This window comes from Lissotriton vulgaris, chromosome 5 (assembly GCF_964263255.1).
Source record: "Lissotriton vulgaris chromosome 5, aLisVul1.2, whole genome shotgun sequence".
Classification (NCBI taxonomy): Eukaryota; Metazoa; Chordata; class Amphibia; order Caudata; family Salamandridae; genus Lissotriton; species Lissotriton vulgaris.
In genome coordinates this window covers 211,925,428-211,951,197 of record NC_141693.1, presented here as the reverse complement: position 1 = coordinate 211,951,197, position 25,770 = coordinate 211,925,428, and the positions used below count along the sequence as shown (strand labels likewise).

At 43.6% G+C, this 25,770-nt stretch overlaps 1 protein-coding gene across 1 annotated transcript in view; it reads left to right on the top strand.

Annotated features, from left to right (window-relative positions):
- Nucleotides 1-623: 623 nt before the first annotated feature.
- LOC147710515 (ectonucleoside triphosphate diphosphohydrolase 8-like) overlaps nucleotides 624-25,770 on the top strand; it is a 418,351-nt gene continuing 393,204 nt past the window's right edge. Inside the window, exon 1 of the mRNA XM_086921185.1 lies at nucleotides 624-809. The gene's annotated coding sequence lies outside the window, so the exon portion shown is untranslated. The remainder of the gene's footprint in view (nucleotides 810-25,770) is intronic.

Sequence of the window (25,770 nt, the reverse complement as noted above, 5' to 3'; positions counted from 1 at the left end):
ACACTACCAGTTTGTAAAAAAAAATAACTGTCTTGCACGCGACTGGCTTTATATCCTCGCTGCCAGCGTGTCAAAAACCTTTGCCTGATGTGTAACTGCCCCTGCCCCTGCCCTACCAGGTTGTTAGAGGCATCACCTGGTCTAACTATAAATCACTTGCTGCACTGTGGGCACTGAATTGTCAGTTAAAGGTTTGCCCTGTATGTGACTGACTCTACTCCAGCCCCACTAGCCAGTCAAAATATCTTTGCCCAGCTTTCGAACTAATCTGTAAGTCGCATCTGGTACGTGCCCTGGCACTGCCCATCCCTGCCTGCCTTTAGAAGGCTCAGACCTGGTGATACATATCCAAGTTTCCTTCTGTGATACTCGCCTCGGACAACTAACGTTAAACACACAGATAAGGTTTGATGTGTTTTTCTCGAACTCCTATGACTTTTGGAATTTTGGCGGCAGACTCGCTCACGTTGCTGGTGCCAAGCAGGGAACTGCGCACCGAATGCATGACATAGGAACTTGGCACTGAGTGTGGCTGACACAAACTACCTCAGCGCACTGGGCAGGCCTGACTTCCGGGGTGGCGGGTTCCACGAGGCTACGCTAGGGTCAAGCATGCAGGATGCACACACGGGGAGCCATTGGCCCCTGACAGGAGTGGGCGGAGTGTGCCGGGAACACCCGCTTTAAGAGCCGTGCTGCTGGGCAGAGGGAGAGGCATTCCTGCTGGGTTGTGTCAGAGCGCGCACCTTGACCGGTTGAAAGTTTACTAGCCCGCAGAGCAGCAGCGGATCGACCGAGAGCCAGCTATTGTAAGTACTGCGACTTGTTTTGATGCCATACCTCAGTGACTGAATGCACCTGCTGCAGACATTCCCGTGTGACCCTCCCAGCAGGTCTCAAGTTGAAAATGTATGTGAGGTGCGTGTGCGCGTGTCCAGGCTAAGGTGCTGTTGGAGCGTGCCAGCCTTTCATCCTTCTAGAGTCGCTAATATAAGCCACGTTGATGTACGTAACAGTTAGGTATGGCACTCCAAGACTTGGATATCCACCTGGCTTGATGTGACCAATAATGTACTAAGATATTGTTTTGTTTTTTTTAATGCGTGAGATTCTCTGCTACCTCTATGAATACCTGTCTTTTAGTTTCCTGTTAGAAGTTATTCCAGGGTTATAATTTGCCTCACTTTGCCGTTGTCAAATGTGCAATATGCTCTTCTGAAGTCTAATCAGCTTTTTTTGTATAGCGCTTGGAGCCTGGGCAGGGCATCCAAGCGCTCGAAGAGAAGCGACCACGATGTGTAAATACGGAATAGAAACACAAAGCGTCGTCTTGTTTTGCCAATTCATAAACAAAACTGTAAGAGGATTGGCTACATTCACAGTAAAGTCAATATGACCAGTTGTGTTGCAACATGCTTACACTATTGTTTCTAAGAAGTAGTTGGTTTTCACTATGTACACCAAGTACCTCCAATTTGTGCGAAATTACTTTCTTCCAACACAAATTTGCATGTTAAAAAACTACACTCTTCTGAATTCTGCAGAACAAGGGAACACCTGTTTACATCCTGCTATGTCTCATTCAAAATGCTGAACTCGGAATGGGTCTGTAATGCCACACCTGGTCAATACCGCACTGAATTTGTATTTCCGCATGTGGTATTACCGCCTCCCGTGCTGTGGATCTGATAATGATCCCCTTTGTGTTTCAATGTTGCTGACATTTTTTGTAATTTTTGAAAAGTTTAGTTTGTAAAACCAATAGATTTTTTTTTATTTGCATGTGTACTGTAAACATTGACATAGGGTAGCCTTCTTCCCCACACCCCTGCACTCCATCAAGGTTGTCAGGAGGGTGCAACTACAATATGCCTTCACTTGTGAGCCAGAAAAAGGGAAAGTAAACACTATGGTTTTGCGACACGATTGCGCCACGCAAAGGGACACAAGAGCGACGCAAAACCAAAATGAGATTTACCACGCTGCACAAGGCCACCTTGCATGGCCTGGCATGCCTTGATAAATCTAAAGTAATGCAAGGCAGAGCAGATTGCTACCTCATGTTTCTCGGTGGCAGGGAGGCATACCATGGGTGTAGCGTGGGGGTTCTCACGCATTCATCCATGCATTCTGGCACATTCCTGGATCTATCAACACTGGTAGACCTGGGAATGAGTCAGAACTGTACGCCTCCCCACCAGAGGCACAACGAGGAAAAATATCTTTATTTCTCCTCGATGTTTCCTCTTCCTAAGTGAGCTGCATTCTGTAGCACAATTAGAAAGTGAAAAATGCCTCTGAGAATTGTTTTGTGCAGGAAGGTGTCCCTTGCTGCACAAAAACAATTCTACCTACAGTGCAGACACCCTTATTCTATAGGGCAAGGGCAGCAGTTTGCGTACCAGCGCTGGCAGAGAGCAGAAATGAGCCTTATAATGGTAAATATGGTGCACTCCCGCCTGTGAGAAGTTAGCCTGGCATATGATGTCCACTAGTTCTAGTGGGCACATTGCACCGGTCTAAACGACCCTTATTGATGATGGTTGTAAAGTCAACCTTATAGAAAGCTATCCTAGGGGTAGCAGTGGCGAGCAGCTTCAGGCTAAGACTTCAGAGAGCGAATTAAGATAGTTGTTTTACCAATTATAATTTCTTGAGTACCAAATGAAAGTACACCACCAAGGTATATATAAAATATACACGTATTCATTCTAAACACAACCCCTCTGCACTCTTTATGAGGTCAGAGGTAAAAGTACAATACAAGGAACTTAATTAGCATACAATAAATTACACAGTATACATTATGCCCTAGGGGCCTCACAAACCATATACTAAAATAGTGGTATAAGAACCACGTGTGGAATAGAAAGCAGGCCTAGGGCCTGTGGAATCACTGGGGCTTCTAGGAACAACCAAAGGTTAGGATGTAGGAGGCCCACGGGAGACGCGAGCAGTGTCTAAACACAGCCGCGGGTTACCATTCACCTTCTATGGGAAACAAACAAGTTACAAATTCACAAGTTAAGGGCACTTCCTGATGGACTACGATGGAACCCTTTTAAAGTAGGACACTTCCACAGTCAAGACCCACGGGAACACCAAAGTACTCGTGTTACCTCACCCAGGGAAGCCGGGTGCATAGGTGCCTTTTGGTGTCGGGTTTCGTCGTCGTTTTCAATGGAGAGCTGCAAAGAAGTGCTGCAGGCGACCAGAGGAAAAGTGTCCGGGTGGATACAAGGGTGGATCGAAGATCTGTAGAACCTGAAAGCAGAAGGGACAGAGTCTGGGCCACTAGCCAGTGACCAGGGCGGCGATAAAAAGATGCCACCAGATGTTGGGTGATTTCAGGTGAGAAGGTGAAGCTTGTCTCTTCAGCCTCAATGTTCAGGAGGTGTCGACGATGACCAGGAGCTGGATTCGAGCTTTCCCACAAAGGATCTAGTTGACTGCAGTGTTGGTATCCGGATTGGACCCAACAAGCCTTGGTAAATGCAACCCACGCAGGATGTTGAGATGGGTTTCGGTGCAGACCAGCAAGGTCTGGGGATCTTCTCCTTTGCAGGGAAGCTGGAACAAACCTGGAGCAACTAGGAAAGCAAGTTAGATTAAAGGATTGTTTTCTTGGGGGCTCTCTAGCCAAAGGACTAGGAACCGCAAAGACGCATTGAGCGGGAATGCACAAAACAAGCCCAAGGGACACTCGTGGAGTGGGGGGCTCTGGGCTTTAGTGCAAATGGTGCTTGGGTCTGAGGCTTTAAGCACTCCAATGCACAACTTCAAGTTACCTCGTGAAGTAGGTGCAGCTTGCAAAATGCAGGATGTCCTGGAGTTCCGGTTCCACGTCTCTGGTGTCCGCCACTGGTCTCAGCTTTGCTGTGAGCAAAGGTCGGGGTCAGAGATGTTTGGAAGTTTATGTATTGTGTCACAGATTCTTTGGGATCTAGCAGGAATCTCAAAAATGCAGACCAGCAAAGTTGCTGTTGGTGCCTGTTTGAACAGGGTGCTCACTCCTTGACCACAAGGGAGATGTCTTCCGTCTTCCAGTTGAAATGGAACATCAAAGGTCCAGGATATATGTATCAGAGTTTCGTCCAGGGTAATCTGAAGTCCTAGGGACTGGGGTTCTATACTTATAGTAAGTTTAGGGGTTGGACTAACTCTATGGTCCCTCCTATGGATGGACCTGGGGAGGGGGTGGTTACACCCCTTCCCCTTTGTCTAGTTTCGCGACAGAGCTGGGGCTGTGTGCCCCAGCAACCGGTTTGAACTGGGAAATACATGGAGCACCTTGTGTACCCCAGTTAGTGTCTGAAAAGCATTCACTGAATGCAACCCTCACTGCCCCAATACACTAAAGCTGTCTGGGGAGCTGCCAGCACCTCCCTGGACAGGAAACCTATTGTCCATTCCTCCCTTGCCGGAGTTTCGTCCAGCAGCAGGAGGGCAGACTTGTGTCTGTGGTAGGACCATCCATTTTGTGATGCTGAAGGCTCTGTTTAACTTTAACCGGGTAAACCAGTAACTACATGTCTTCTCCCTCTAGAAGGGTGGAATGCTACCCCCGCCACCAGAACTGGCGGTGGGGTAGTATTCCAAAGTGTTTGACACCTTACACATCATGTTTTGATACAGCCACACCAAAGTTAGCATTAACCGCAAGGATTATAATGCACTTAAGAGTATATGGTATGGCTATATCAAAGAACAGCTATATGGAGATAGTTCCGAAAGCTGCAGAGGGGCTCAGCTCATGCTAGGGCACCCTCTCACATAAAACCAAGCACTCTACCTCCAAGATTGTCGAGGTCTGCCTTAGGAGTAGCTTATACGTGTATATGTGTCTATATATGGATATAGATATAGGTATACTATATCTATGAATCTGAATCTGTGAATACACCACCTTACCCAGGCTGTATGAACAGACCTGTGGTGTCAGTTTGGAAGGCAAACCAGGGGTGGCATAATACATGCTGCAGCCCCTGGTAGGCCTAGGGTGCACCTATGCCCTGGGTACCTATAGTACACTATACGGGGGCTCATAAGGGTGACCCAGTAACCAATCTGGTATGTACGTAAAGTACATGGAGTCCATTTTATAGAGAAAGCAGATAGACTAGGGCCATGACTAGAAGGGTCCCAGTCAAACTAAGTCGAAAACCAGCAAAACACCAGGCAAAAAGTGGGGGTAACCATATAGTCAGATATCCACCTTCCTACACCGCCCTCTCCCTTTCACGCAGCTTGCTGTGTTGCTTGAAATATTGATAAATATGCCCCTATGTTGAAAGAATTAGCAGCTGGTAAGGAGCAGCCATCTGACAGTCAGGTAAAAAACATCGTACTTTGCAATACAAACATGGAGGGCATCCGTTAAAATCTTTTCAAAGTGTTTCTCCTTTAAGGTTATCTAAACATCTGTGGGGGCTGCTGCTCCTCCCACACCCTAGTTCCAGCTTCAGTGGGCCTGTGTTTCTGTGGCTTGCAGTATCCTGATTATGCATTGTTGGGGGTGTTTTATGCTGTATAATATGAATCCTCACTGTGTGACATTAAACTGTTCAGGTTGCTTCTCCTTTTTGAATAGTATGTCAAGAGAGGCTGCTTCGTATTCTGTGATGTTACATCTGTGCAGTGCCCATTTCTAGTCTTAAGGCTTGTAGCCTACAAGGGATCTCTGGCCCCATATAATGTAGACAAAGAGCCTAAGGTTGGTGTAGGATCTTCCCGATTGCTCTACTGCCATTTTAGGTCGGGCTTTACAACACATTTGTCTGTAGACCTTTTGTTACCAATTCTTCAAAATATCCACAGAGCATAGTGTGGTTACGCTCAGAGGAGTATTTCTTTCTCACCTCACCCATTGGCTGCTTGGTGTATCATTCAACCTCCTATGCAGTGCTTGCACTGCATTACAGCACTAAAAAATACACGTAATCATCACACATTAATCTCTGTAAGTCTTGGATGTGTTGAATACAGAAAGCAATTTCTCTTTTGTTTTTGCACAGACGTACCCTTTTTTCCAAACATGTTAGTCAGGACTCAAATTTCAAGATAGACCAATTGACTTTGCCAATGCTTTTGGGCTTGTAGTCCTATGTGACTTATTTACACTAACCCAGATGCTGTTCAAGGAATGGATGGCTTAGTAGTATGGAATTTTACTAGACTATCATTGCTAGGTTGTCCTCACTGGAAACCGCGCTGATGGGAAAGTTTTACCACTTTGCTTTCTCGCGACCTGGAAAATAATCAGGGCCGCTGGAATTATAGGGCAGGGTAGGGCCAAATTATGCGACAGGGATGAGTACATTATGTGGCAAGAAAAGGAAAATTGTGCGGTATAATGTGGCGCAGTTTGTGATAATTTTCCTTAATTATTTTATAATTTTCAAACTTGTTAACATTGTCTGGGCATTGGTTGCACCTCATTAGTACCAGTTTAACAGTAACATCCACATATAGCAAAATGCAACAAAAATGTTACTAGTTCACCTTTGCAAAGTTGCCTTCCACTGTGCTTTAACGCGTTTTGCTGCATTGTAATAACTTTTGAACTAAAAACAAAGTTGTTTTTTGCTCTAATCTGCATATTAGGTGGCAGATGATGGATTGTGTGGCAAATGCGGCAAATCTATAATTATGTGGAAATTGCTGCGGCCGCACAATCGCATAATTCCAGTGACCCTGAATATAAACAGTCTCAGTTTATTTCTTGGCTGGTTATCCCGTTTTTAACTGGAATCTATTTTTCTTGGCAATCTTACCGAAGTTCAAATAGGGGACTCCTGGGCATCCGCCCTCAGAATTATTTTTAAGTATTCTTGATTTCATTCTATTTTTTTCTTTTAAAACACAGAATTTCCCATTAACCAAATTTAATCCATTGTCGAAAAACATATAATTCCAGCAGTGCTTAATTTGCAGGTGGACCCCACCCGGCACTCATTTTTGTGGACCAGCACTTATTTTTCCTCAACCGGTTTCAATCTAGAGCAGAAGAAAGAAAAACTACAGCCTTTTATATAGAGCAAGGGAGAAAAATATAAGCCTTTAATCAAGAGTAAGAGAGAAAAAAAAACAAAAAGAGAGGAGCAGAAAGAGAAACACAAAGGCCGAAAACAGCGACAAAGGAACAAAGCAGGGATGAAATGGAACCTGCAAGAGAGAGATAAAGAGGCAGGGTGTGTCTGGTGGAGAGATAAAGAGGCATGGTGTGGAATCATGACTATCCAGCCTTGGTACTTGACACCATGATCTTTAACAGCTCTGGCCGTGGGCACTGGCACCTATAGTTTTACAAATTAAGCACTGGATTCCAATACTACTTGGTATATTGCAAACTATCATTCAAGTGGAAGGCGAGATATGTGGTGCACCCTTTGTCTTAGCATAGACATCCTGACCTTCGGGCAGCCTCTCAAGCCCCCTGGACCCGCCTCAAGGCACATGATGGTGCTATAAAGCTTGTTGCACCTTTTACTTACTGGTAATCTTCATTACTCTGAATCAAGTCTTCCACAATGCAATCCTTACCTGTGAGATAACACCTCCTTCTCACAGACATTGTTCCCTAGCTACCTCAAAACTTTTCCCCTAATATGGTCGCCATTATCCAGGTTTTTAACATGTCATACATTGTTTATACCTGCCTCTGTTGTGCCTGCAGATTTACTTTTGGTGAGCTGTTATACCGCATATCAGGTGGTTGCTCCACTACATTCAGATGGCCCTTCATATATCTGCAAATATGTTTTCGCCCTGAAGAAGGAAGGTGTCATGTGTTTTTGTGTTCCGAAACGCGCGTAGGCTTTTGCTTTGTTTAGTCTTATGTGTATCGTCAATTTATTGTATTTTTGCATTTTGTGTTGTTTTTGCATTTTGAGTCATTGTTACCTATATATTGTTGTTTTTGTATATGTAGTGTTCCTTATTTAACCCTATCCTTTTAATATGGGCCTCTGACTATGTATTAACAGCACTGATTTGAGATATGAAATCATTTTTAAATGTATATATTTGTGATATCACTACCTTTTTGATACTAATAAAATATGAATAAATAAAATGTTGTAATGTTCTAAAATCTGCGGGACAACTATAAACATTATGTGGAAGAATCACCCATAATATTATAGTCACAGGAGGAAGATTTTGTTGTTTAGCTCGTGCTTCTCCCCTGCTCTCTTCCTCCCATTGAGATTTCAGGGACCTTCTGTTGTTTATTGGCGCCATTATCCAGGTGCCACTACAATGGGGAAGTAGTCATACCTCACTTCCTGTTATTACCAAGTGGACAAAAAACAAAAATATGAAGCACCGTAATCAATCCCTTTTCGAGCTGGAGGGAGGGAAACCACAACTGTTTTAGGTGAAGGCTTGAAAACGGAGTAATTAAAGCTACTGCTGATAAAACATGGTCCCCACCCATATCAAGTAAATAAACCTTCTCCTAACTGAATTCTATAATGAGAAAGGAGAGTGTGAGGGAGGTCCATGTGGCTGCACAACAATTGTCTCTCAGTGATGCCCCTTGAAATGAAGTCCATGAGGCTGCCATTCCCCTGGTAGACCTATCAGTGACGTGGGGGGAGGGGGGTGTTAGATCTTTTAGATATGTTGTAAGCCAACAAGATGGTAGATTTTATCCATAGAGAAAGAGTAAACGTAGAATTGTATCCATCGAGAAAGAATAGACGTAGAACAAAGTGACCCTTTATTTCCAATCCCAAAAGTTACGAACAGGGAATTGGCCTTCAGCAAAGATGGTGTTCTCTGAAAATAGATTGAAAGTACCCTGAGTACATTACAATAATGCAAATGAGGAAGGATCTGGGTGAAAAAATAGGAAGGACAATCTCTTGTGAACAGTGAATGGTCGATTATATTTTGGGCAAAAAAACTGAACTTGGGTGCAAAACCACTTTGTCTGGGAAAAACCGAATGAGAGGGGAAACTGATAGTAAGGTAGCAATTTCACCGACTCTTTGCCCCCCAAAAAAATTGCCACCAAAAATACTGCCTTCTGTGTTAGGTGCTAGAGCTCTGCAGAGTCAAGAGGTTCAAATGGAGCATCAAAATCTGTAGAACCAGGGGCAAATCCCAAGGAGGAACCAAGAAACAGACATCAGGGTTGGTAGTAGGCGTGGGCGGAAAATCCGTTCCGCTCGCGGATTTTGCGGATTTTCGGGAAATCCGCAATCCGCGAGATTTGCGAATTTCCCGCAAAATCCGCAAATCCGCGAGCAGCGGATTTTGCTCGCACTGTTCGCGTGAGTTCGCGCCCCGCGAATAAGTGCCAAATTGCAGAAATACGATCTTAGCAAAACTGAAAGTAACTACTTACCGGGTTCAAAAGTTCAGGCTCATCATTAGTAGCCATTTCCTGGAGTGCTTCCTGAGGGGCCCCTCCAGAGTTCAGTTGCCAGTTGAAACTATTATGTGACCCTGCTCTGAACCTCAGAATAGTTACACATATGCCACAAAGGTCCTGAATTACAGCTAAGGGAGACAAGCAGGAGCCAGGCTGGAAGTTAAAATCCATTAATCAGCCCCTAATTCATTATTGTCAGTTGGGGCAGGGCAGGTGTTGTAACTAATTTTGCAACAATGAAAGCACTTAGCAAGTGCAAAAGATCACTAATCAGGGCGCACTAAGGAAGCAGGTGCCAGCTAAAAAAATATTCTGTGACACATGAATCAGCCCCAAATTAATTCAGGTCACTTGAGGCAGGGAAGGTGTGCTTTGCTTTGCCGAAAATAATGTACACTGGACAACCAGAGGGTGTGGTGATGAAACAGAGGGTGGCATGGGTGGGCCAGAGGGTGGCATGAGTAGTCAGAGAGTGGCAGTGGTGACAGAGAGTGGCAGTGATGAAGAAGAGTGTCCCAAACAGGCTGGACACGTAGAAACAACAAGTTCGCGAAACTTGCGACCCGACAGGTAAGTTCGCAATTTGCGAAAGTGTACAAAACCCTCGCGAACTGGCAGAAACACGGGCGAACACAAAAAAAAAAAATTCGCGGGAATTCGCGGATTTTGCGGATTGCGAATCCGCAAATCCGCAAAATTCGCGAACGCGAGATCCGCAAAATTCGCTCATGACTAGTTGGTAGGTTTTCAGGGGGCAAGTCTGAGTACATTATTTTATAAATCCAACACGGGCATCTGTGTGGGTTTATTTGGAAGAGTTGTTTGGTGCCAAACACTCCTGGGTTCCGGGAAGCCATCATGGTGCTGGGATACTCGAGTTGTTGAGTTTCCAGCCCATGTACTCTCTATGACTTCCCTTGCACTTACAATATTTAAGAATAGACTTAAATATTGTAGGGGCACATCTGCTCATGCTAGTGGGGTGACTTATCTATACATTAGGTAGTGCTGCTTTGACATGGCACACAGGCAGTGTGCCATGTCGACTTTGTGGCTTTTGTCTGCACCAAGGAATGCAAGCTGCAGTGGCAGTTTGCATGGCCTTCGTGAGAGGGTCCCTTGGGGAACCTCTTCAGGCCTCATGCCCTAGGTACAAGGGGTATCATTTCTAGGGACTTACAGTGGATCTGAAGTTGTACCAATCATGGAACAGTTTTAGGGAAGTAGATCTGGCACAGGGGACCTAGTTGGCAGGGACCCTGTGCATTTTCAATCAAACCACATCATGTTCCAGGCATAACATGGGGAGCTAACCATGTCAAAAGAGGCACTTTCTCACACAACCCCCCCCCCCCCCCCCCCCATCCCCCTCAAAGGAAAGAGGATGATACTAACATTCCCCTGGAGAGCCTTCATCTTCTAAGTGGAAGAACCTGGAACGGCCAACTACGTTAGCATGGGCTGTCTCAGATCGGTATTCCACTGTAAAGTCCATTCCCTGTAGGGATATCGACCACCTTAACAGTTTGGAGTTTACACCTTTCATTTCTTGTAGCCATCTGAAGGGCCTGTGGTCTGTCTGAACTAGGAAGTGAGTGCCAAATAGGTATGGCCTCAACTTCTTCAGGGCCCAGACAACAGCAAAGGCTTCCCTCTCTATGGCACACCAATGCTGCTCTCTGGGGTTTAGTTTCCTGTTTATGAAAGCAACAGGTTGGCCATGCCCTTCATAATTTGTTTGGACTAAGACTGTGCCTATCCCATGCTCAGTGGCATCTGTCTGTACAATGAACTGCTTGGGGTAATGTAGAGATTTCAGGATTGGGGCAAAGCACCTGACATCCTTCAGAGTGTCAAAAATCGTTTGACAGCTCACTGTCCAGTTCACTTTCTTGGGCATCTTCTTGAAGGTGAGTTCTGTGAGTGGGCCACCATGAACCCATAATCCTTCACGAACCTCATTTAATACCCAGTCAAGCCAAGGAATGTCCTGACGGGTCTGGATTGTTGGAGCTTCCCAGTCCAGAATTGTCTGGATCTTGGGTTGGAGTGGCTGAACTTGGCATCTACCTATCAGCTGGCCTAAATACCCAACCTTTTCCTACCTTACTGGCACTTTCTTGCCTTGATAATGAGGTCGGCACTTTTCAGAGCCTCAAGAACCTTCTCAAGGTGATCAAGTGATCCTGCCAGGTGGATCTATAGATAGCAATATCATCCAGATAAGATGCACTAAAGGATACCTATCCAGCAAGGACTTTATTCACCAATCTCTGGAAGGTGTTAGGGGCAAACTGGAAGTGCTCATTTGGAGTGAAGAATGCAGATTTTTCTTTTGCTACATGGTTCAGACCTATCTGCCAGTACCCAGATGTGCGATCAAAGGTACTTAGATATTTGGCTGCCCCAAACCTGGCAATCAATTTATCTGCTCTAAGAATTGGGTGTGAATCAGTTTTGCTCATAGCATTGTGACCCCTATAGTTCACACGAAACCTAATTTCTTTCTTTTTACCCTTGGAGTGAGGGTTAAGGGCTAATACAACTGGGCTGGCTAGGGGCTTTCCGAGGGTTCAATGACACCCAATTCCAGCATATTGCTCACTTCAGCTTGGATGCTCTCTCTGACATGATCAGACTGCCTGTAAATGTTGTTTTTGACAGGAAGTCTGTCACCTGTGTCCACATAATGGATACACCTGCTAGTTGATTTGTCAAGTAATCTAGTTGGCGAAGTGCAGAAACATTGCAACTTTCAGGTGTCAAAGAAGATGGCTTTTAGCAGGGGTCTGCTGTCTCCCTTTCTCTTCCTTTATGTTCTTATACACTCTGCCCATTCATTTTTCCAACGGGCAGCTTCAGGATGCCTTGATGGAACACCCTTCTGTACAGGTCATGCACAAGCAAAAATCCTCCAGCTTTCTGCCAACAACTAGGAATATATCCCAAAGAGATGAATTTATTTCAATTGTTTTATTGGTTTTGAGCAAACATAGACATAAAATACTCACTGCACTGAGTATATATATCACTATTACATGGGAACGAACTGATACCCTCAGTCTTAATACCACAGCTAATGCTGTCTAGTGGTGGTCTGAGCAGCATGAACCAAAGACTTGTGGAGAACGTGCTGTCCACTGGCCATATATCTATACATGCATCTAGGACATCCTTTTGCCTTTTAGATCAATTCCTCTACTCTGGCATAACAGCCAGACCCCTGATCCACTCAGCCAGTGTGGGTGCCTCAAGAGCTTTCCAATATTTTGTAATTTCACTTTTTAGATCTCTGAGTTTACCAGACATGTTGTTATCTTACAGTGGGCGTAGAGCCCGTCCATTGCTTACAAGTGATTGGCTCCACTTTCACTCTCATTTGCTTGCTTTTTATGCACCAGCTTCTGAAGGCTTTCCTTCTTCTTCCTGTGTTTGTCCCTGGCCTGCAGCATGGAAGCATTACTTGTGTCTTTCAACTGCCCACATTTCAAGCTCTATTTCTTTCTTTTTGTTCAATGCACTCTGCAAGAGTGCTTGTGTTTTTCAGCTGTCTCCTTCATGTACTTCTCACCCCTCCATGTTCCTCTTTCTCGCCCTCCCTCAGTTCCTGTTCTTGCTTCTCCCACCTTCCTTTGCCATTCTTGCTTCCCCATCACCCCTTGTCCATTTGCTCTCCTAGCCCTGTCCACACGTCCTCCATTGTCCAATTGATTTACCGAACCCTGCCGCTCACTCTCGGTTGTCAGCTTGCTTCCCCAGCCCTTCCCATCCACCCTCTGTTGTCATCTTGCTCATATCCTCAAACACCACATCTTGTAAAAGCACCAAGAATGGGGGGGTGCATTGCATGGACGTGACCAAATACACGAACAAGGAGCCTTCCAAGGGAGATGAGGTATATGTGCTTCATGATGGAGACTGACGCAATTGCGATTCTGAGACTCAGGAAGAGACTGGCACATGCATCAAGGTAGGCTTCTGCGATTGTTTAATTGCTATTATTAAGGAATCGCAATTAAGGAATTGTAAAAGCCTATGCATGTAGGAATTGCTATAAAAATAGCGATTCCTAAACATTCCTTAATTGCGACTCCAAATTGCAAGTCGCAATTAAGGAATGGCTTCCCATTCATTCCTCTGGGCCAACAGGCCCATAGCAATGAATGAGAGATTGCATGCGCAATTTGCGAGTACCATTAGATACTCGCTAATTGCTCATACAATTTCAAGGGTGCAAGGGTGTCAAAATGACACCCTGTTGCACCCCTGAAACTGTGTTGTGCACTCATGTTGCACACACACATGCCCCAAGGGCATGTGTGTGTGTAACCTAAAACTTTAAAAAATGCATTTTAGTGCATTTTTCAAAGTTTTTGCAAATTACAGACAAGTTTGATTTGTCTGTAATTTCCGGTCCCAAATAGCGAAATCGCTACTTGACAGTGCTTCTAGCATTCCATTTAAGGAATCACAATTTGCGATTTCCTAAATGCAATCGCAATTTAGAAATTCGAAAATAATTGAGAACTCTTAAATTGCACATAGGAAACACATTCATGCATCTCCAAAGGCCAATTTGCAATCGCAAATACCGATTCTTGCGATTCGCACCATTTGCGATCTCAAAAACCTTTGATGTATGTGCCCCTGTGATCCTGTGCAAAATCCGTTGTATTCTCTCCTTGGAACTCAGTGATAGAGTCCCGAAGCTGTCATCATAGGCATGAAAGGGCTGGTCATGTAACCATTCACCCTTCTGTCACTGCTCTTTCAGCAGTATATAATGTGTACATTTGTTTAAGGCGTTGGTGATATTCAACACTGCAGCAAACACCGTGCACAACTTTCATGAAATTATGGAATCAGAAACCGTCTTCTTTAGGTGAACGATATTTTTTGATAGGGACAGGTTTTATGTCTCTTAAAATGCCACAAAATGTTTTTTGAATTTGTGTTAGGTGAAGATGTTCATATAGGACGGATTGCAGACTAGACTGATCACTAAATTACCAGAAAACTATCTGTTTCTTTCCATTATGTCTGGTGGACTTTACGAAGTCATGCATGGGAGTGTGAAGGTGTATTGTCTCAGTGGGCTGGTTCAAATGTGTCTCTTTTATACGTTCTTATCAGGACAGGGCCTTGTCACTGTAGCTCAGTTGGGGCTACTGTATATCCCCTTAATCATTGACATACATCCAGTATACCTTATCGCATGTATAGCATGCATAACAACAATATTGAGCCTCCCTCCTGCATCATATTTACAAGACTTTTTTTTAATTTAAGGGCAAATATGGACTAGCCCTCTGGCCCAACACATATTTACATGGTCATGTATGACTCCAACGGGGTTCAGGCATTTGTTTTTTGAGTGGTTTTAGGTGACATTACGCGATGAGCTGAATTAGGCTAATTATGATGTCTTTCGCACATGGGAAAATTCTGCGTATCATCTATAATACCAGAATGGACCCTATGGGACTGTAATGTACAATAGAGATATCACAACTCATGATTAATTCACAGGTTAGCACTTGTTCGGGGGCGCAGCTATCAGTCGTGCAGCCAGTGCAGTGCACCGGGTCCCAGAGGTGTGAGGAGGCCCAACTACAGCAGCCCCTTGAGCCCTCAGAGGGTACCTAAGTAATCATGCTAGGGTTCTGCAGGTGAACGAGCATTAAAAATGACTTATAAAATTAGTTTTTATCTTGTCATATTTGCTGTGGTTTGAGGACTGAGGTGAAGTGTCATTCTAGTCTCCTGACAAATTGCAGCTTATTCTTTTAACATGGAGACTGGTGTTAACTTTTCATTCTCTTATGGCAGGGTTCTCCAAAGTCGGATCTGGAGGGCCGGTTCTATGCCAGATTTTTAAGATAACCACATTTATCTAAATGTGGATATGTTAAAAATATGGCATGGATCTGGTCCCCCAGGATGGACTTTGAAGAACGCTGCCTTATGGCGAAGTTTGAGGATTTTGTTAAGTGAACTTTGTGACAGACTTGCTGGTGCGAAAGGAAAGGCTGTGTGATTTCAGTTTTCTTCTAACACACAACATTTAAATACCTATAAACAGTACAAATATATCAAAATGAAAAAGCATTTACGAAAGCACAAAGTGTTTTTCTTGTAATTCTGAACTGTAATGGAAACAAAGTTTCAAATAGGATCAACACTTACCAAGACACTTTACTGGGTGATGTGATACCCTAATGAAGACAAATGACAAATATTCACTGAAACCAAATGTCCACACATTTTTGTCAGACCGTGTCGGGTTGCTGTTCTGTGTACATGTGGGTGCGTGTATAGGGGCTTGCACCTGCTATTGATAAGTGCTGTGGGTGTCGTTGTTTATATTTGTGTTTGTGTGAATTATTTACAGTTATTCGAAAGCATAAAAATGTACCACATAATAAATGTGGATAGCAAACCATGTAGATATTGAAACATCAATGTACATATGAATATTTATATAGAGGGGTTCAATCAAGCAAAAGCAACTTTACCAAGCATCATCTCTATATGTATGTATGCATAAATTATTTTAAAAATTTGCTATAATAATAAAAAAAAACTTCCATCCTTCCTATCCCTGCCTACTACCCCTGGCTCCAAACCTTCTGCCTACTATGAAGTCCCCAAATATCCGTCTCAATCTTTCACTCCTCCTTTTTAGCCATGCAACCCAACTAAGAAGCACACACAACCATTATTTACACAGACATATACCTACTACCCCTTTTAAAATCCAATCCTATCATTCTATCCCTATGCCAAACTATACCAAGCATGCTAGAAATCAAGAGCTTAGTCTTAATTCAACAAATGAACAAGAAAAAAAATCTACTAACTACTAATCATGGGTTGCAGAATAGAGTGCTTGTATGCCTCATCACAGGTTGTAAGCATTATATAAATACAATTATAATTTGCAAGTACAATTACATGATTAATTGTGTACTATATCGTTTTATCAGTAAAACTGTATGTCTGTAAAAATGTTGTGGTAATTTCAATGGAAAATGTGCTGACTGTTAATGACAGTGGCTACTACACCATGCTGTATTTGCATATGTGTGACATTGTGCTCTTAAATGCAATACCAGCTACACAGCACACTGAGATAACTTTCCTGCTAAATGGGCATGACTCATTTGCGACACTTGTTCTTTGAATGATCTTTGGATTGATAAGAATCCCTATGAGTTCACTGCCTACTAGGGTCACAACAGCTCCTAAAGCACAGGGAGCTTGCTGCTAGCTCCGACCGATACACTCAGCTGCAGGAGTCAGACTCTGAGCAGCAGAATCTGCTGAAGCACCTGTGAAGGCACCTCAAAGGCTTAATTATGCACATACCAAATGGCCGGGAAACATCATTTACTACGAAGCAAATAACACGCATAACGTTTACCACGCGTCACTCACCACGCAAAGGTCTTTCCCACGCGTATGCCTTCAACGACCGTCTTTACCACGCGAGTGGTATTCCTTCCTGTCGTCGTTCTGCAAGTACGATCTGCGTGGGCTTGGGGGGGGGGGATTAAGGGGCTGGGGTGGGACTGGGGGAGGCTAGGGGGGAGTTGGGGGGGTCTCCCCCCCCCAAAAAAACAAGCGGTTATTAATAAATAAAAAAGAAGAAAACGTAAAAAAACGCTCTACAATGCCTCAAAACGAGTTAAGAGCACGTCATAATAGAAGTCCTTTATCAGTTTTGATAGACGTGTTTTGACGCTTGTTTCCGTGGTCGGTGGAAGAAAGGGCTGATGGTGAAAGACGTACAGGGGTCAGATAAGAATCAAAACTTTGTAAATTAGGGTATTAATTAAGCGCATTATGAAAAAAATAAAAATAAAATGTAAGGGAATCTTTTGTTTATTATTGTTTAAAACATCGATCTTTTCCTTCGTACTGCATGTAGCCTATCAGTATCATTATGTAAATTTAAATGGGACGTCAGATGTTTCGTAACGTTATGATTGCGGAGTAAAAACATGCGTTGTCAAATGCTGTGTGGAAAAGACACATGCGAACTAAAATTCGCGTGGTAAAGGCATGCGTGGAACTTGTAATCGTTGAAAAATCATATATTCCAAATGGCTGAGCAATTCACATGCCCACTTTTGTAAATGCAGAGTACACCATTCGGCCCTAGCCATCTGCACCAGCAGAGGTTAAAGAAGTGGTGATGCCCATGCTGCTGGATGGCTTCTGAAGACATGAGTCACAATAATCACTATATTCTGCCTGATGGGCTGAGAAAAACTATGGCAGCCAGGAAAAGAACATAAACTTATTTAGGACAGAATGATGGAACTGAGAAAATTAATGATTTAATGGTTGTTTGTTTCATTTTATACACAGATATCTTTAAGACAAATTACTGGTGTGGCTAATACAACATTCTTCCTTATTGAAACCAGATGTAGAAATAGTTATCCCTGTGTGACCCATGGTAACCTGCCAGAATATGGGAAGAAAACAAGACTTGCTCCCCAGAGCTGGAAACGGAGAGAGGGGTAACTAGAGAAACTGTTATGCACAATATTGTAGTAGAAATGGGCGTGCCAACAAATTAACAGGGAAAGCCGAGCCAAGGCATGAGGTGAATGATGGGAACATTTGGCATGGAAATCATGCAATACATATGATAAAAATATGATAAAGTGTTCTCATGAGTCAAAAATTATGTTTCTTTGGCAATCGTTTCCTCTTAACACAGATTTTATCACTGCAGGCGATTGATAAAAGTGATAGTTTTGAAACATGAACTTTTGCAAATATTCATGCTCCCATAGCCCTGCTCCAATGACAACACCATAAGTGAACTAAGAGGCAAGTTGGTTGTCATGTGCACACTTTATGTAAGCTGTATTCCTATTTTACACAGAGCAAAATGATAGCCCTTTAAGTCAAAAACAAAAGAGTTATGTACAACACACATCTTTATGTATTTCAAGATTTTCTCATATGTTATGTTATGTTATGTTATGTTTTGTTAAATGGTCTTGTTAAGCGCTTGAATGCCCTCAGGCGTCTTGCTGCTAGCTGAAAAAACATAGAAAAGCGATCCAAGAACAACTTTAGCAGGCTGGAAAGAGCCAGGTGTTTAAAGTTTTCCTGAATTCCAACATGTTTGGCATTGATTTTAGGGGAGGGAGGCCTGTGGCTCTTGCCCCGAGCCATAACATGACCCAGGATGCCCAATCCCCTGGGGCCCACCTCCTTAAGTAGAATTCAACCTTGGACACCACCCTCTAGGTCCTGCCATTTTTTTTAGATGGAGAGGGTGGCATGGGGTCCACCTCCATGGACCGATTTAAGCCTCGGGGACCCTGAGCCCCTGGGGTCCGGAACTTTCTTATATGGGAGGGAGGAATCCGCAAGCAAATTTTGACCCCAGTGAGCTCAGCCCCTGGAGAGTGACCCATAACCCAAGGAACACTGTAGTTCCCTGCCCACCAGAGTGCAAGCAGGGACAATTTCATAGCTCCCACCAGCCGGGAACAGAAAGACTCCAGTTAGGTGGGAGCTATAATGCATCTACCAGCCTGCGCTCTGGCAGGTCGAGAATAGATCATTTCTCCCTTGTGGGTGGGAGCACAAAGAAAGACTTCTCCTGCCGGGGGAGCAAGGAAGAGAAGCTGGCTTAGTATTGGCCATGAGGCAACGATGGACAGAGCGTGGCCTCTTTTTCCTGAGTCGTTGCCAGGTGAGGAGGGGTCCACTCCTTGTCAAACATGCGTACGACCTGCATCCTATGTCTGACAGAGGAGTTGAACACCTGAGAATCAGGTTATATGGTTATATCTTTTAAACCTCACATTAGATAGAGATTCTTTATAATTTTTCACACATCGCAGTAGCAACATATGATTTTTGAGGTCCTGAAGAAAGCCTAGGATTAACTTTCCTAATGGCTGAAACATGTTGACCGATTAAAACAGTTATTATTTAAAACTGTTTTGCACTGTTTTTAATGTGGGTAACGAGATACTTAATAAACAAACTTTTCTCTTGCAATTCACTTTTAGTCTCACTTTCATTTTCTATGCACTGCGCCCATCATTTTTATAACCTCCTCTTCACATCTGTGAGAGCTATCTCTCTAGAATAACCTTAAAAAACATCCATGAGCTCCCCTCTCAACTTAAGAAGGTTGTAGCCCTTGGTTATACTAGCGTGTGGCCAGGAGGAGACCCCGATGATGAAGCATGTCACCTCTGGTGTGTGATGGGAATCCATCCTTTTTTAACAGCTTCAAGGTTGTGTTTAGTGCTAAACATTCACATAAAGTGAAGTGAACCAACCAAGCCTTCTGAGTACATCAGACATTAGCATGATCAATGCTGTACAGAAACCCAACATATACAGGTACATGCATCAATCTCGGCATTTGCGATTCCTTAATAGCGATTTTTAAGGAATCGCAATTAAGGAATTGCAAATGCCTATGCATTAAGAAATCGCTAAATAAATTGCGATTTTTTTAAATTCCTTAATTGCGATTAGCATTTTGCGAATCGCAATCAAGGAATCCCTTCCCATTCATTCCTATGGGCCTAGAGGCCCATAGGAATGAATGGGAAGGCAATCTCAATTTGCGATTCGCAATTAGCTAATCGCAAATTGAGATTGCGATTTCAAGGGTGCAGGGGTGTCCAAAGGACACCCTGTTGCACCCCTGAAATCAAACAATGCACATATGTTGTGTACACACATGCCCTAAGGGCATGTGTGTGCACAACATGAAAGTTAAAAAAATGCACAAATTGGCATATTTCTAACATTTTGCAAAATTACCATGAGGTCCAACCTCATGGTAATTTTTTCTCTCTAATTGCGATATCGCAATTTTTTTCAGTTTCATGCATTGCTTTTAAGGAATCGCAAAATTGCGATTCCTTAAAAGCAATCGCACTTTAATAAATCGCAAAAATAGCGATTTCTTCACTTTTAGGATGATGCATCCCAAATAGTGATTTGGGAATCGCAAACGGCCGAATTTTGCGATTCGCACCGTTTGCGATTCCAAAATCGCTTGATGCATGTGCCTGAATGTTCTTTAATTTTTCTTTATTGTCAAGGAAATAATCGCATTTTATAAATAGTCACAAAGAATCTTATTTCAAGTTAGTTTTCTCTGAAAGCATTTGCATGCATTTACCAAACTGATCTCCCAAGCTGATATTCCTTCCCACAAAACTGCCTGATTCACAGCTCTTGTTGAAGCCAAACAACGTACTACCATGCCACGTGTATGCTTAGCCTTATGCAACCCACCTTCAACTAGCCAGAGGAGTGGCTCCCAGGTGCTTAAATGTGGGGAGAGTTGCCAAGTGTTCTTTAATAGCTAATCCAAGTTAACCTTTCCCTAGTTTTAAAACAGGGCCATCTGTTTTACTGCATGTTACTTCTATTAAGTCACTTAATTTGTCTTGACTGATGTATTTTCTCGAATCCTCGGACGTTGTAATGCAGTGATTACATCTTTCTTAGAAAATATTCTGGAACATCACTCTTTCACTAGGTATACCCATTACTCTTCCATCCACTGCTTCCCTGTATACCTTTTACTTCACTTGCAACATAATCCACTATCGGTTGCATATTTTGCAAATCTAAAAAATAACAAAACAGAATCTGTTCTTGCTCAGAAGTTGCTAAAAAGGCACACATGTTGTTCAGCCTCATGTCAGTCCCATTACAAATTTGAACTGGTTACATTGTAGTTTAGGATAGCTGCATTCAGATGGTAAACTGATACTAATGAGGTGAAACCTTTTGCCCAAACATCACCATCTGTGGCGTTTACTGCACTCCCCAGTTTTGTGTCATCAGTACATTTTGCCAGAAAGCTACGCAAACACTTCTGTGTATCATTTCTAAGCAAGATAATTAGTTGTGTTCCACTGTTGCTGTGGTCCTCCACTGGGATTCTCTGAAATAGCAGAAAATTGACAGACTGAGATATCATACAGTAATTTCTTTTGGGTAGGATGCAAGTATTTATGGTTGGGGGACCACCTTGCTCCAGGTATTACGAACTCCGGCCCATAGCTATCAAGGTTTTGCGCCACCCTTGCACTGTGCAAGATGCAGTCCCCTTGCTCGCATAGATACACGGACACAGGGTATTATGTCGGAGCTTGTTTATTGCACGTCCATCTTCATCTTGGTTCATCGGCTAACTGCCGTCCCCAGTCCCTGGCTCCTCCCTATCCGCCCGCCCTCGGTCTCCCTCTGGCAGGTCCTAGTGCCCCGTGCGTGCGCGCCCATCATTGCACAAGGGAACGCAAGGGTATTGCAAAACCTAGATGAAACTTACAAAGTGCAGCCGAAGCCTGTTCAGACAAGAGAGGTGGGGTAGTAGGGCCGTGTGGGGAGTATTTCGATGGACGATGATGAGGGAAAATTCATGATTTATTTAATTTTCCCTAGTCATTGTCCGCTCTTACCTGGATGGGCTGCGGCTGCTTGCGCGGGTTAGTAAATCTGGAGTATCGAAAGGAAGCGCAAGTCGTGGGTGTTCCTATGTATCCTCCCACGGATTCTGAAGCATATCCATATTTACCAATAGAGGTAGACCTAGGAATAAATCTGAATGCTACACTTCCCCAGGGGAGGCATAAGAGTTTGTAAAATAGTACATGCTGGCACCGTAGCGACTTTGAGATTAATAGCCCCTTAATCACCATATGACAATCACTTAGTCCGTAATGCCTAGCACACTTGGTTACAAAACGCTATTAATACAATTAGTCACGCGACGCACACTTCGCTGAAAGGGGAATCTCCCCGGTTGAGCAGGACCGCTTTCCAGGCACAGGATTCAGACAGCTGATGGGAGCGGGGATACTGGTAGGCGTCCCTCGATGGCAGACTCCGGTCGGGGATGTCTTCCGGCAGGAGCTTGATCCGGACGGCAGACGGGAGATAGTCTTTATCCAATAGGCGGATTGCCTAGCAAGGGCGTGTTCTTCGGGAGTGGTTTGAATACCCTCCAGAGGCCAACGCCGGCAGGAACGTAGGTGTGGATCTAGGCCCGATGGTAAATGAAGTCTTTAATCATTTTGCAACGTCATTGTTGCAGAACGTCGCTTTATCCCTACGCATGGTTGTGGGGTTTGAGAGAATGTGTCAGCGAACAGCGTTCTTTGTGCTGACCTAACGCTGCTCCCCCCCCCCCACGTGTGTTGGTGTTGTGTCTATCAGTGCCAAACCACATACGGGGGTAGTCACAGTCATAATCTTTACCTAAGATGCATTCATATTCCTGATCTAAGAACATAGCGCCTGTATGTGCAGTCTACTCATGGAGCTGCACAGAATCCTCTATATCCTCTCAGTCATGATCAAGAAGGGGTACCCTCAAGGACTTGGTGTAATGGCTCCTGCGCCAGCGGCAGAGCGAGCAGCCCAATTGAGCCCCATGGGTAGAAGGAAACGTTTCCTTATGTGGGTTATCCTAGCCAGGATCCAGGGGCGGCCTTAGGCATGTGCAAACTGTGCACCTGCACATGGCCACCAAACCCCAGGGGCCACCATGCCAATATATATCCTTAATATAATAATCCTCTGAGGAAGGATACATATTTGTGTGGTGGCCCCTGGCAGGGATTTGGTGGCCTCCGGCTCAGTTCCCCTTCCAAACACCCTGACCCCCACCTCTTCACTGGCCTCCGCGCTCTGCCCCGCCCAGACCCCCTCTTCCGGGGCCATGAGCCTAGAGCCGCCCCTGCAGGACCTGAGTACCCATGACACCTACCCATCCCTAAAAAACACTGGTGTAGATTTACGAGCCCCATGCACTAGTTTTGCGTCACTTTTCCCATATTACAAATGATGCAAAAATGGTGCAAGGGGCTTGTAAATCTGCCCCAGTGTTTCCACCCTACACCCCTACACATCACTAAACCCTAAAAACACCCTTACCACCAAATATCCTTACCATTCCCTAAACATAGATAGATAGATAGATAGATAGATAGATAGATAGATAGATAGATAGATAGATAGATAGATAGATAGATAGATAGAAAAAGACCTTCGAATAAAGTTTGTTTAACAATCGTTATCTATATGTAAGGCTGATAATGTCAGTGTGAAACAATTGTCTTTTGATAAATGTTGTGCGGAAACGGAAGGTCTTGAACTGAGAAAATAACTTGTGCAGAACTGATCCGTTTTGAAAACCAATGTTGGTCAGAGCCTTATTTAACATACGAGACCAACAATTGGAATAGAGTTCTACTGACAAAATTCTGGGCAGGCGTTAGATGTCATATGTTGTGTTTTCCGCAAGGTTATTATAGCAGTTTAACAGACAAGAAATGTGCCTGTAACAATATTTCCACCCAATCTTTATTGCACTTTATGATATTTTGCACACTGTATAAATCTTTTAAGGCTCACTATTTACCCGTCCTTTTTAAATCCCACAATTTTAAACAATGTATAGTCACCCTCAAGTTTTTACAATTGTGGGCAAGTATTGATGTTTGTTTTAGAGTCAGCAGTTTTCTTATGGCAGCTGTGTTTTAATGGAAAACTCTTGATTTTTTAATCTATATAATTTTATATTGTTATTTTTGATTGTCCTGTATGTTTTTAGTGTTTTTATGTGTATCTTTTATGATTATCTTTGACATTCGAATAAAGAGGTTTGTGAAAGTTTTTTTTTAATTACCTTGAGATGTAAAGGCATGCTTTGTAAAGATATATTTGTGGTAAAGGCTTGTGATGTAAAGCCAATGCATGGCAATTGCACTGCGTGATAAAGGCATTGCTTGGTAATGGATGCATGGTAAATTACTTTGTAATGCCAATGTTTTAAAGACGGTTTCCTATAAATGACATATGTAAAAAAAATTACCTGCAGAAATATCGCCTGGCATTATTATTATGCCCTATGTATTGTTAACTCATTTTTGGGGCCTGGCACCTATTTTCACTCATCAGATTTAGACTCAGAGCAAGAGAGAGAAAAACACAAAAAGGAGAGAGAAGGAAGAAGAAAAAGATGGGGAAAAGATGGGCAAAAAAAGAAGCACGGATGATAAAGACCCTGAAAGAGTGAAATAAAGGGCAGGGGGTGTCTGGTAGTGGAAACAGAGGCATGCGTAGGAATCAAGAATAAGCAGCATGTATTCAGCAGTCCTGACATTCAGCAGCGCTCGCCAAGGACTTCTGAGTAACTCAGCATTTATCCTTTTAAAATTAACACTGCCCCCCAACCCTTCTCCCTTACATGTTCCTCAGATCCACATCTATTTTCTAATTGGATTGACACACCCTCAGAAGGAGCCTGTATTTAACCTCATGGTCAAAGGTACAATCACTGGCTGGTCTGCTCAGCCTTTTATCTTTCTTGGGTCGATAAAATGAGTACTATAGAGTTGGATAACAATAAACAGCTGATACTCAGCACCAAGGTGCCTACTAGGTGAATGTGTGATTTATAAATACCAGTTATGTTAGACTGAAGCATTTTGGAGAACTGGTCTACCTTCTAAGATTTACTGCTCGGGATGAGGAAAAACATGCGAAAACCAAAACCATATGTCAACCCTCAGGCTGACACATGCAACTCAGTCTCAGGAGATGAAAGAGCCCATTGAAAAAGGCAAAGGCTAGTTTGTTTTTTTCTGAAAATGCATTAAGGTCCAAGACTCTTGTCCTGTTGAAAAATACCCATATGTTAGGGGGTAGTCCACTCTTGAGGTTTGGGCCTACTGTACCTCTTTCCAGTCAAGTAAGAGAGTGAAGATTGAGTGTAAAAATCATTGCACTTCATGACTCTGCAAATATCCATGTGGCTTATTCATAAAGGAAATAGCGGCCCACCACTTGGCTAGAAACATTTGAGGTTATTATGGCTTCCGGCAAATCCATATTCCAAAACGATTGAGCTAACTGGTTATGCTGACAACACTGCTAATCTCACAGCGTGCATAACAAAATTCAATGAATGATAACAATCGAAAATATTCATCCGTTCCAAGCCATGTTACTATACTTTTTGTGTTATGTAAGCTCCGAAGAAGTGCCATTGACAGTTGTATAGTCACAAAACATGTTGGCCTTAGTTCGGTCAAAGAAAAATCCAGTGGCAGCTCTTCCGCTATGGCGAAGGAAAGTTGCCCCGCCAAAAACATTACAAAAGGAAAAAAACAACACTCGTTTTATTTCTCCTCTCCTGAGTCTTGGGGGCGAGGCCTTGCTGGGTGATGGCGCAAAGGGGAGTGGTAGTCCACTCCGTTCACTGCACATGATGGCTTGGCCGGCCGTCTCAGGCCGGCAAACACTCATGCATGGTGAATCACTCTCCAACCCCAGCTGCATTGCTGAGAGAGAGAGAGCACAGACTCTCAGTCTAACCT